At 52.0% G+C, this 12207-nt stretch overlaps 1 long non-coding RNA gene across 16 annotated transcripts in view; it reads left to right on the top strand.

Annotated features, from left to right (window-relative positions):
• Positions 1-430: 430 nt before the first annotated feature.
• LOC103351327 (uncharacterized) overlaps positions 431-12207 on the top strand; it is a 555796-nt gene continuing 544019 nt past the window's right edge. For 7 of the 16 annotated variants that reach the window (XR_011382590.1, XR_011382585.1, XR_011382587.1 and 4 more), the window contains exons 1-2: positions 1243-1831; positions 9067-9265. This is a non-coding gene — a long non-coding RNA (uncharacterized lncRNA). The other 9 variants (XR_011382584.1, XR_011382583.1, XR_011382588.1 and 6 more) reach the window with 9 other exon arrangements.

Below are 12207 nucleotides of genomic sequence, written 5' to 3'. Positions count from 1 at the left end.
GCCCAGGACTTAGGCCTCTGACCCCACCCTGGAGTACTGGGTAAAAGCCCTGATTCTGCTTCGGCCTGGCCCAGCCCTGGCCTTTGTAGCCCCTGGGGGGGGGGGGGACCCAGACGGACGCCCTCTCAGAGAGAGAAAGAGGCTGGCGAGCTCACGCACTGCTCCTCTGCCACGCGGCTGCCATGGCCAGCGCTGGGCCAGGCAGAAGCCAGGCGGCAGGAGCTCCATCAGGACTCGCACGAGGGAGGGAGGCCGGGTCCCAGGGACCTGGGCCCTCAGCGGCTCCTCCCTGGGTCACAGCCTGGAGCAGCGGGACTGGACGCGGCCCTGGGCATCAGATGCCTGATGTGGCAGCGCGCAGGTGCCTCACGTGACCCCATGGCGGCCGCCCGCGTGCAGTGCGCCTGCGCCAGGCGCTGGACCCGGAAGTGCCTCTGCACGCATGGCCGCTCTGCCCCGCGGAGCTCAGGTGGGAGTGAGCACCGTGTCCGCTCCTGCCCAGAGCCAGCGCAGGCCCTGAGGAGCCGTCCTGGACACTGCTGGCCCAGCCTGAGGGAGACCCAGCGCCCCGGGTCAGGCCGGGGCCATGTAGGCTGCAGCTGAGGTGGCCGTTACCCTCAGGACTCCATGCCTGCCCTGAGGAACAGCAAGGTCCTCTCTGGGGGAGCTGGGCGCGGGGTGTGGTCAGCTGAGGAGGCCTTGCTGTCACCGGGTAGGCGGGGCCGGGGCGCTGGGCTCGCGCGGGAGGAGCCCGGGCCCGGGGGTGGGGGCAGAGAGTGGGCAGGGGTGTGCGCGGGAGGGGGCCGGGCCCGGGGGTGGGGGGCAGAGAGTGGGCAGGGTGTGTGCGTGGGAGGAGGCCTGGCCGGGGATGGGGGCAGAGAGCGGGCAGGGGTGTGTGTGGGAGGAGGCCGGGCCGGGGGTGGGGGCAGAGAGCGGGCAGGGGTGTGTGTGGGAGGAGGCCGGGCCCGGGGGTGGGGGGCAGAGAGCGGGCAGGGGTGTGCGTGGGAGGGGGCGGGGACAGGAGGGGAGGGGGGCAGAGAGCGGGCAGGGGTGTGCGCGGGAGGGGGGGGCGGGCCCGGGGGTGGGGGGCTGAGAGCGGGCAGGGGTGTGCGTGGGAGGGGGCGGCGACAGGAGGGGTGGGGGGCAGAGAGCGGGCAGGGGTGTGCGTGGGAGGGGCGGGACAGGAGGGGAAGGGAGGGGCAGAATGAGAAGGGGGCGCGGAGGTGGGGGAGGGAGGGGGGAGCCGTGCGCGTGGGAGAGGGAGGAGGAGAGTGACGGGTATGGGGCGGGGCGGCGGTTGGAGAGCAAGAACCTGCCCGGCCCGGTTCCGGTTTTGGGGTTCCTGTCCCCGGCCGGAAGTAGCCTGGGCCGCGTCCGTGCAGGAGCCCGGTCGGCCTCTCTGGGCCGGCTGCTCTAGGTGTGACGTGTGTGCAGGACACGGCCCGGCGCCCGAGTGAATGCGCACGGCCTCTGGTGCGTTTATGCCGCCTGCACCCGGGAGACGCGGACTCAGAGAAAGCCGGGAACCCCTCTGCTCGGGTCCAGCCTGCCCCCGGGCTCTGCCGCCTCGAAGGACGTCCTCGTTTTCGTTCTTTTGAAAGGTTTGAAAGGCAGAGTTATAGATGGGGCAGTGCGGGAGAGAGCTTCGATGTCTCCGTTCACCCCAAGATGGCTACACCGGCCTGGGCTGGGCCCGGCCCAAGCAGAAGCCAGGTCCTGATCCGGTCTCCAATGTGGGCTCAGAGGCCCAAGTCCTCGGGCCGCTTCCTCTGCTGTCCCAGGCTGTTAGCAGACAGCTGGATCCCAAGTGGGCTCACTGCTGTGGTGTCAGGTAGGAGCAGTGACAGGGGATGACCTTCCATCTGCATGTTCACTCCCCAAATGGCCTAAGTGAGCAAGGCTGGGCCAGGCCAAAGCTTGGGGCCAGGAGCTTCTAGGTCTCCCTTGTGGATTGAGGGGCTCAAGGACGTGGGGGCATCCTTAGCATCTTTCCTAGGCTCATTAGCAATAGCTGGATTGGAAGTGGAGCAGCTGGGACTTGAACTAGCGTCCATAGGGAATGCTGGTGGGGCAAGCTGTGGCTTAACTATCTGCACTACTGTGCCGGTCCCTGCCTTTATTGCTTTTAAACTTTGTATTTATTAGAAAGGTGTGAGTGGTTGAAGACAGGGAGGTAGATCTTCTGTCTCTTGCTCACTCCTCAAAGGCCAGTCACCACCGAGGCTGCTTCAGCTGAAGCCAAGAGTGGGGAACTCATTGTTAGTTCAGCCATTACTCGCTGCCTTCCTAAGCTTGCATTGGCAGGAAGCTGGATTGGAAGCAGAACTCAGACCTCAACTCGGGCATTCTCGGTCATCGATGCAGGCTTCCCCAGCAGCATCCGTACTGCTGTGCACACACCTGCCCCCAGCAGGGTTTCACTGACTTTCTCTCCAGCAGTGCATCACACAAGTGTGAGGAAGCTGTGTTTTCCTCTTCTTTTCTTTCGATTGTCTTTGCTTATCTTATTTCCTTCCTTCCTTCCTTCCTTCCTTCCTTCCTTCCTTCCTTCCTTCCTTCCTTCCTTCCTTTCTTTCTTTTAATTTGACAGGTAGAGTTAGATAGTGAGAGAGAGAGAGAGAGACAGAGAGAAAGGTCTTCCTTCCGTTGGTTCACCCCCCAAATGACAGCCACGGCTGGCACTGTGCTGATCTGAAGCCAGGAGCCAGGTGCAGGGGCCCAAGCACCTGGGCCATTCTCCACTGCCTTTCAGGGCCTCAGCAGAGAGCTGGAGTGGAAGAGGAGCAACTGGGACTAGAACCCGGTGCCCATATGGGATGCTGGCACCGCAGGTGGAGGATTAACCAAGTGAGCCATGGTGCTGACCCCCTTATATATTTTTAACTTGGTTCTTGACTCCTATGTTATTTAGAATTGTGGTTTTAAATTTCTCAATATTTTGAAATTTCCCAATTATCTTTGATACTAATTTTTATTTTCCTTCTATTGTTATAAAGAACATATGCATGTTATTAGTCAATTCATATGATATTTATAAAATTGTTGAGTTATGCTCTGGAACTTGGAACGCAGTTCATTATGGGAAGAGATCTATGTGTATTTGAAATTATGTATCTTCAGTCATCAGCAAAAGTGTTTTCTTTTTCTTTTTAATTATTTGAAAGACAGAGTTATAGAGAGAGGTAAAAACAGAGAGAGAGGTCTTCCATCTGCTGGTTCACTCCCCAGATGGCCACAATGGCTGGAGCTGCACTCGATCTGAGCCAGGAGCCAGGAGCTTCTTCTGAGTCTCCAACGTGGATGCTGAGGCCCAAAGCCTTGTGCCATCTTCTACTGCTTTCCCAGGCCATAGCAGAGAGCTGGATCAGAAGGGGAGCCGCTGGGACTAGAACTGGCACCCATATGGGATACCGGCGTTTCAGGCCAGGGCTTTTAACCCACTGCGCCACAGCCCCGACCCCAAAAGTATTTTCTAAATGGCAGTGGAGTCCAATCAATTGCTGATGATTTTGGGATTTCGTTACAGATTCTGTGTGGTCAGTTATTGAGATTTCAACGTCTTCCATTACAATTGTGTATTTCCTTATCTCTTTAGCCATGTTGCATTGGATTTTGCTTCCTTTATTTTGAGGGCATGGCAGTGGTCTCTTCTAGCTCGACCACCTTACCTGCTGTCAAATTCTGCACCTCGGGCCACCATTTACCTAACCCCTGGCCTGGACCAGCTGTGGCCGGCACCCTCTGTGGGACTTCAGTTTCACCTCCGGCGTTGGGAGTGAGACTTTCCCTCCATTAGTTCTTCCCTGAGTCTCGACTGGACCTCTGGGTCAATTGAGGGTAACCGTAAACACTCTGGGTCAGGTGTTTGGGTGTGTGTATGTATTTCTGTGTATGTGTGTGTGTGGTTATGTGATTTTTACTCATTAATTAGTAGGCAGAACAGAGTGGGAGCTGGAGATCTGCTGTCCAGTGGCTCTTTCCTCAAATGGCTGCCATTGCCAGCGCTGGCCCAGACAGAAGCCAGGAGCCAGGGACTCCATCCAGGTCTCCCATGAGGGTGGCTGTGGCCCAAGTACTTGGGCCATCACCTGCTTCCTGCGTGGTTCACCAGTGTGGAGCAGTGGGACCAGAAGTGTTACTGGCATGTTGGACGATTATCTTTGTGAGTCTCCATTCTTTCAGGTCTTTGTCGAGGGCTCATTCCCAGTGCACGGTAGTCTCTGGCTGCATTCTTGATGCATTGGAGTAGTTGTGCCGTGTGCATTGAAGTCCAGATACTCTGTGACTGACTGTGCACTGGAATGCTGACCGCAGCACCTGACCCCCCCCCATTCTTCTCTTGGAAGTGCACCTGCAGGGGCTGTGGCGTCGGCTGCACGTGTTCCTCTCTGGTGCTGCTTTCTCAGGCATGGGTGTTGCTGTGATTCCCCATCAGTACTGTGTGCGTCCTGATGCTTCCTGTCCACAAGAGCTGGCCCTGGCTGTCCATGGCCTTTCCGCCCTGCCAGTGAGTTGTCATGGAAGCCACTGGTAGTTGTCACACAGCCACTGTGTGAGTGGATGCTTTGTTATTATTTTTTAAACATTTATTTAGTTAGTTCACAGTGTTACACAAAGAGAGAAGAAGCAGGGGGAGAGAGAGAGAGGTCCTCCATCTGTTGGTTCACTCCTCAGTTAGCTGCAAAGGCCCGGGCTGAGCTGACAGAAGCCAGGAGCCTCCTCGCGGACTCACATGAGGGTGCAGGGTTCCAAGGACTTGGGCCGTCTTCTACTGCCTTCCCAGGCCACTGCATTGAGCTGGATGAGAAGTGAAGCAGTTGGTTCTTGAACTGGCATCCATATGGGATGCTGGCACTGTAGGTGGTGGCTTTACCTGTTACGCCACTTCGCCGTACCCAGGTGTAATTTAGATGCAGTGACGTGCACAGATCTGAAGTACGGTTTGATGAGTTGATAAATGTGTGCAGCCATGGAACCCACTCTTGCTCAGATCCCAGTTATGCCCAGGGCCTCTAAGTGGTAGCTCCTTTATTGTGCTGTTCTAGAATTGGGCCTGTGTGTGATGAGGGACCTCCCTTATTTGGGTCATTCCTCTTCATTGTGGGAGGCTTTGTGGGGGTCATATATGTTTCCTTGCTGCTTAGAATGCTTGCTCTTCCTGGCCTTGGAGGGTACTAAGTTGTACCATCAATCACAATGTTTCTCCTAAGTTTCAGAATTTTGATGGCCCCAGAAAATCTCCTCTTGTCCATTTCCAGTCCATTGAGGTGCTTCAGAAAGGTTCTGGAAGCATTAGATAATTAAAATATAATTTTATTTTGATGCACTACAACTTTATAATTTCCGTATTATTTCTCCATTGTGCTCATCTTGAACATTGTGGGTTTTGCCTGTTGTGAAGCTTCCCCAAATGGAACGTTGTTTCCAGAGCCTGTGGCTCAGCATCCACGATGCTGCACAGATCACTGAGCACTCCCCTTTATAGCCAAACACCCACTGGGCATGAGTAGAACCATGTTGTTTACCCCTTGTTCTTCTGCTCTTATTTTTTCTAAAGATTTATTTATTTGAAAGGCAGTGTTACAGAGAGGCAGAGGCAGAGAGAGAGAGGTCTTCCATCCCTGGTTCACTCCCCAAATGGCCACAATGGTAGGAGTTGGGCTTATGTGAAGCCAAGAGCGTCTTCCTGGTCACCCACATGGGTGCAGGGACCCAAGCACTTGGGCCATCTTCTGTTTCTTTCCCAGGCCATAGCAGAGTGCTGAATGGGAAGAGGTCAGCAGTGTGGGATGCCTGTGTCACAGGCAGAGGCTTTGCACCCTATGCCACAGCATCGGCCCCATTACCCCCTATTGGGTATTCTGTTGGCCATTCGCCTCATTTTTAGTTTTTGGCTGTTATGAGCAAAGCTGCTGTGAAGTGTGTTCTTGTCCCAGTCTGCCTGTGGACGCATATTTTCATTGTTCTAGAGGAAACATACCTAGCTGTGCAATACTGGCTTCTGAAGGGAGTGTATGCTTACCTGGGGAAGAACTTGCCAAAGGACTTTACAATGTTTGCACCATTTTACACTCTGTCCAGCCATTGCTTGCTAATTCCAGCTTCTCCTTCTCATTGTCCACGTTCACTGCCGTCAGTCTTTCTTCACATTAAGGATTTCAGGGTGTAGGTGCACCCCACGTGGTCTTCATTTGTGTGTTCCCTACGACTCTTCATGGTGAGCACTTTCTCTCGTGCTGCTTGGCTGTTCACAACAGCACTCCATCATGTAATGTCCAAGACATTGCTCATTTTTTAAATTTTTAGAATTTTGAAGCATTCATTGATGTAACACTTGTCTTTGTGGGATTTGGTATTGTAACTTATTTTTTTACATATATTTATTTGACAGGTAGTGTTATAGACAGTGAGAGAGAGATACAGAGAGAAAGGTCTTCCTTCCATTGATTCACTCCCCAAATAGCTGTTAAGGTTGGCGCTGCGCCGATCCGAAGCCAGGAGCCAGGTGCTTCTTCCTGGTCTCTCATTTGGGTGCAGGGGCCCAAGGACTTAGACCATCCTCCACTGCCCTCCCGGGCCACAGCAGAGAGCTGGACTGGAAGAAGAGCAACCGGGACTAGAACCGATGCCTATGAGTGATGCCTGCACCACCGATGGAGGATTAACCAAGTGAGCCACGGCACTAGCCCTGGTATTGTAATTTCGTAGTTGTATACAGTTGTCATGATCAGTCAGGGTAATGAACACGTCCATCTCTTATATTTCTGTATATCAGAGCCTCGGCGCTCCTGTCTTCCAGGTCTTCTCAGAAACATGGTGGGTTTCTGTGCGCGGTGATTGCTCCCTGTGCTTTAGGGAGCTGGGAATGTGTCAGATTGTAACTTTGGTGTGTGTCACTCAGCCTTCCCCGCCCTCTCCTGCCTACCCTTCCTAGCAGGCAGTATTCACTGCTTGCCTGTTGAAGGCCGTCTGGGCCTTTCCTGGCTTTGAAGATCACGTGTAAAGCACTGTGAATTGTAACAGCTAGTTTTTCTGTGACTGTGGTTTCATTTCCCTTGAGTAAATGTATAGGGATGGAATTGCAGGGTCGCCTGCTCACGGGATGTTTCACTTTAAGGAAATGGTCAAAGCGTAGAGGAGGGGGAAGCTCTTCCATCCACTGGTTCACGCCCCAGTGGCTGCAACAACTGGAACATGGTCATCTGAAGCCAGGATCCAGGAGCTGCTTCTGTGTTTCCTGTGCGAGTGCAGGGGTCCTAACACTTGTGTCACCTTCCACTGCTTTCCCAACCATAAGCAGAGAGCTGGATCAGAAGTGCAGAGCCAGGACGCGAACTGCACCCACAGGGGATGCCGGCACCACAGGCGGGGGCTTTCCCTACTACCCCACAGTGCTGGTCCTGGTCAAAGCCCTTTGTAGACCTGCTGCTTGGAGCAGGTGTTTGATTAGTGGGTAGAATGGTGCTTATGATACCTGCATCCTAAATCAAAGTGCTTGGTTTTGAGTTTCAACTCCACTTCCATTCCAGCTTCTTGCTAATTCCCACCCTGGGAGGCACAAGTGATGGCTCGAGTAGGTGATTCCCTGCTACTGTTGCATGGCAGATTAAGGTTTGTGGGTGATCCTGTGCCTGGCCAGGACGCTGCCTGCCCAGCCCATGCAGGAGGTTAACCTGACTGCTGGCAGGTGGCAGGAGCCCCAGGCACATTTCCCTCAGCCCTGCCTTCTGTTGAAGAGCCTTGTGATTGCCAATCTGGTAGATGGCTCCCATGTGTGGCCCAGGCCTATCAGGAAGGCTACCTAGGCTCCGTGATCTTCAAGCTAAATGGAGGAGCACAACATGCCAATATCAGCTTTATCGTATAGAATTAGTGTTGCCCTGAGTTAGCTACACCCCCTCTGCCTGCCCTTTAAAAGCTTATGCTTGGTCGTTTACATGGACATGTTCACCAAACTTGTCTCTGGTGATTCTTGTCGAAGAACGCAGTCGTCCCACCATCCCGGCAGTGCAGGCCTCACAGGACGAGTCCACACAGATTGAATTCCCAGTTTCTGGATTCCCCCTGGTCCTACCTCAGCTGTTTGGAGCCTCTGGGTAGTGAAGCAGCAGTGTGGAGGCCTTTCTGTCTCTCTGATTTCTGCCTTTGAAATAAGTAAGTACAAATTAACAGAAATAGTAAGTGTTGCACTTGGAATGTGTGGGTGTTTTAGTTGCTCTATACTCTCCCCAGGATTTTGCTATCATTTTCCTTCTTGTCAGTATTAACCATTGTAATGGGTTGTTGTATCTCACTGTTACAGGAATTCAGGTTTCCCTACTGAGGAATACCGTGGAGCATCTCTTCAGGTTTTTATTTGCTGTTTGAATGTCTGTGTTTGTGTGTTGTCTGTTTAATATTTCTTCCATTTTATTTTGCTTTTATTTATTTGGTTTGTTAGTGTTGAATTTTGAGTGTATTTATGTTTCCGGATTCAATTCCTTTATCTAAAGTATCTGATGTGCAAATACTTTCTCCCAGTCTGTAGTTGTCCTGTTTGGTCAGTCAGTGGAATTGTTTTTCAGCACTGTTTCCGGTTGCAGAGAACAGAGTAGACAGCACAGAGAGTCCTCTTGTATCATCCCCAAGTTTCAGTGTCTCCCCCGTCGAATTAACATCTTGCTTGAGTGTGACATATTGGTTCAATTGTTGATCCACTGTGGAGATACAGCAGTATTATTAGGTAATGTCTATAGGATACATTAGTGTTCACTCTTTGTTGTACATTCTGTGGGTTCTGACAAATCCATGCCATCCTGAGTCCACTAATACAGTGACACACAGAGTAGTTTCAATGTCCTGTAAATCCTCTGGGCTCCACCCATTCACCCTTCTCCCTACTCCTGTCAACTGCTGATCTATGAACTATGTATATTCTCTGACTTTCCCAGAAGGCAATATACTTGGCAACATGAAATATAGAACTGTTTTTTTTTTAATTATTGGCAGAAAGAGACAAAGAAATAGATGTGGAAATAGAGATCAGTATATAGAAAGTGTTCTCATCATCTGGTTCTCTCCCTGCAGCCCCACCACAGCTGGAGCAGGCTGAAGCCAATAGTGGGAGCCAGAAGGAGAATCCAGGTGTCCTCCAAAGTAGCAGGAACTCAGTCATTTGAGCCATCACCAGTGCCCCCCAGGGCCTGCATGAACAGGAAGCGGAAGTCAGGAGCCTGAGTCGGTGTCAGACCCTGTGCTGCAGTCTGGGATGCAGGCATCCGAACTGGTGAGTCCCCTGCCAGGCTGACCACCTGCCCTTTGTGTTCTATCTACACACTGAGAGAGATCAAGTTCATTCCTTCACTGGGTCAGTCTTCCATTGCCTGGAGTGTCTGGAATTTGGGTCAAAGCTGGGAAGTAGGAGCTCACTCCAGCTCTCCCATTGGGTGGCAGAAATGCATTCACTTGAGCAATCACTGCTGCCTCCCAGGATCTGTACTGTCAGGAATTAGGAGTCAAGGGTGGAGCCAGGTTTTCAAGTCAGGCACTTCCCTGTGGGGCCAGCTGTCTTATCCAGCCTGTTAACCAAATGCCAGGTGAGATACACACCCTCAACAGTAGGTTGTAGAGCTGTAGTGTCAGTTCTTATTCTTGGTTTGCCTGCAGTGTGATACAGGTTTCTGCATCCTTTGCCCCTCTGTTTGACATTCAGTCACTTTGTTGACATCCACAGAAGAATGTGCTGACACTCTGGTTAGGATCAGAGTGAACCCGTAGGTCAGTGTTGAAGAAATGAGAACTTCACAGAGTGATTTTACATTTTCATGGTTCATTATTTCTGTTGTTCTGTCGATTTTAAGGATTTACTTGTTTATTTTCAAGGCAGAGTTATAGACAGAGGTTGATCTGGTAGGATCTGTAGGGAATCGAAGCCAGGAGCCAAGAACTTTTTCTGGATCTCCCACATGGGTGCAGGGGCCCAAGGACTGGGGCCATCTTCTCTTGCTTCCCAGGCCATAGCAGAGAGCTTGATTAGAAGTGGAGCAGCTGGAACTCAAACCAGTTCTTTTATGGGAAGCCGGCACTACAGTCACAACTTTACCTGGTACGCCACAGAGCTGGCCCTACAATTGACTTTTTCATCCTAGCCTGGTATCCTGCCACCTTCTTTTTTTTATTATTTATTTTTGACAGGCAGAGTGGACAGTGAGAGAGAGAGACAGAGAGAAAGGTCTTCCTTTTCCATTGGTTCACCCTCCAATGGCCGCTGTGCTGTGGCCGGCACATCGCACTGATCTGAAGCCAGGATCAGGTGCTTCTCCTGGTCTCCCATGCAGGTGCAGGGCCCAAGGACTTGGGCCATCCTCCACTGCACTCCTGGGGCACAGCAGAGAGCTGGCCTGGAAGAGGGGCAACCGGGACAGAAACCGGCACCCCAACCAGGACTAGAACCCGGTGTGCCGGCACCACAGGCAGAGGATTAGCCTATTGAGCCATGGTGCTGGCAATCCTGCCACCTTCTTAGAATAGCACATTAATTCCAAGAGTTTCTTTGCCGTTCCCCTTCCTTCCTTCCTTCCTATTCTGATTCTTACAGATTTATAGTGTATGCTATCATTTCACCAGTGAACGAAGATCATTGTGTTTCTCCTCCCCAGTTCATACAGCTTTTATTTTCTGTTCTTCTCAGATTGCATTAGGTAGAGTGTCTAGCAGGTGGTGCTGAATCAGTGGTGAGAGATGACATTATTGCCTTGTTCTGATTTTAGAAAGTATAATGTGGCCGGCGCCGTGGCTCACTAGGCTAATCCTCCGACTAGCGGCGCCAGCACACCGGGTTCTAGTCCCGGTTGGGGCGCTGGATTCTGTCCCGGTTGCCGCTCTTCCAGGCCAGCCCTCTGCTGTGGCCAGGGAGTGCAGTGGAGGATGGCCCAGGTGCTTGGGCCCTGCACCCCATGGGAGACCAGGAAAAGCACCTGGCTCCTGGCTCCTGCCACCAGATCAGCGCGGTGCGCCGGCCGCGGCAGCCATTGGAGGGTGAACCAACGGCAAAGGAAGACCTTTCTCTCTGTCTCTCTTTCTCACTGTCCACTCTGCCTGTCAAAAAAAAAAAAAAAAAAAAAAAGAAAGTATAATGTAAAATTTTCATTTTGTAGACATTCCCTATCAGATTGAGAAAGTTCCACGCTGTTCCTAGTTAGCTCAGGGTTGTGTCATGAGAGAATGTTGGATTTTGTCTGATGTTGTCTCAGCCCACCACGTGATGATGGTATTCTTTAGCTTGTTGATGTGATGTACTTCACTGGCTGGTACTTGACATGTCGATGTAGCCTTGCAGACCTGGAATAAGCTCTGCTGGTTGTGCTGTAGGATTCTTTTTTTTTTTTTTAAGGTTTATTTATTTGAAAGTCAGAATTACACAGAGAGAGAAGAGGAGGCAGAGAGAGAGAGAGAGGTCTTCCATCCGCTGGTTCACTCCCCAGTTAACTGCCACGGCCGGAGCTGAGCTGATCCAAAACCAGGAGCCAGGTGCCTCTTCTGGGTTTCCCATGTGGGTGCTGGGGCCCAGCATTTGAGCCATCTTCTACTGCTTTCCCAGGCCATAGCAGAGAGCTGGATCAGAATTGGAGCAGCAATTTGAATGGGTCTGAAACCGGCACCCATAAGGGTTGCCAGCACTGCAAGCGGTGGTGCCAGCCTTGGTGTATGATTCTTTATAAATGTTATTGGCTTCAATTTGTGAATATTTTAGTGAGGACGTTTCTATGTATATTCGTGAGAGATACTGGTCTGGAGTTTTCTGGTATATGTTTTTACTTTGTTTTGATATTAGAGTATTTTTGGCATCATAGGATGAGTATTCCTTCTACTATCTTCTGGAACAGATCATAGAGAATTAGCCTTTTTGAAAATGTTTGATGGAGAGGAAGTATGTTGTCATAGTGTTAACACCACTTTGGGGGCAGGCGCCATGGCTCACTTGGTTAATCCCCCACCTGCGGCGCCAGCATCCCATATGGGTGCTGGGTTCTAGTCCCGGTTGCTCCTCTTCCAGTCCAGCTCTCTGCTGTGGCCCAGGAAGGCAGTGGAGGATGGCCCAAGTGCTTGGGCCCTGAACCCACTTGGGAGACCAGGAGGAAGCACTGGCTCCTGGCTCCTGGCTCCTGGCTCCTGGCTCCTGGCTTCGGATCAGCACAGCGCTGGCCATAGCGGCCATCTGGGGAGTGA

This window comes from Oryctolagus cuniculus, chromosome 15 (assembly GCF_964237555.1).
Source record: "Oryctolagus cuniculus chromosome 15, mOryCun1.1, whole genome shotgun sequence".
In the NCBI taxonomy this organism is placed as follows: Eukaryota; Metazoa; Chordata; class Mammalia; order Lagomorpha; family Leporidae; genus Oryctolagus; species Oryctolagus cuniculus.
Note: the sequence above shows the minus strand (reverse complement) of the source record. Positions and strands in the feature narration are given on the sequence as shown.